Source organism: Galeopterus variegatus, unplaced genomic scaffold (assembly GCF_000696425.1).
Source record: "Galeopterus variegatus unplaced genomic scaffold, G_variegatus-3.0.2 Scaffold1713, whole genome shotgun sequence".
NCBI classification, from domain to species: Eukaryota; Metazoa; Chordata; class Mammalia; order Dermoptera; family Cynocephalidae; genus Galeopterus; species Galeopterus variegatus.
The window spans coordinates 149,493-150,070 of record NW_007727824.1 but is presented as its reverse complement, the minus strand read 5'-3'; positions in this window follow the sequence as shown (position 1 = coordinate 150,070).

Sequence of the window (578 nt, the reverse complement as noted above, 5' to 3'; positions counted from 1 at the left end):
CCCGGACGTGCAGGCCTCGCGGGGCCCGGCCCGAGCCGCGCGGGGACTTGGGGGCCGGGAGCGCGGGAGAGTGGGCGACGGGAGCGGCCGGCCCCAGCCTCCCCTTTCCAACGCGAGTGAAGTGGCATCAGGCTGCCCAGTCCCGCAGGGCCCGGAAGACCTGCAAGGACTCGTTCAGCCTCAGCCCCGGTCGCCCCTCGGGTCTCCACAGACCGAGGAAAGGACGGGGGAGGCTGGAAGGCTGTGGCTCTGACTAGGAAGTTCACTCTGGAGGGTCTGGGAAGTGAGGTGTCCAGGTCTCGTCGCGCGCGCGCTTCCGGGTGGCCTGGGGAGCCTGGAGTGTGGATGGAAACCACGTCCTCCACCAGGTGGTGTCCGGGGGGCGCCGGCGCGGCCACGCTCCCGGCCATTTGGAAGTGAGCAGCAGGTGGGGTGTGGTGGTTTTTTGCTTTGGTCTCAGTGACTGTTGGATCGTGTTGGGCCCGTGTACACGTTCACAGAACCGCGGCGTGTTTAAAGCGCCCGCTCCCCTGGCCCTCCGGCGGGCGCTGGGAAGCGGTCGCCCCCTCGGACCTGCA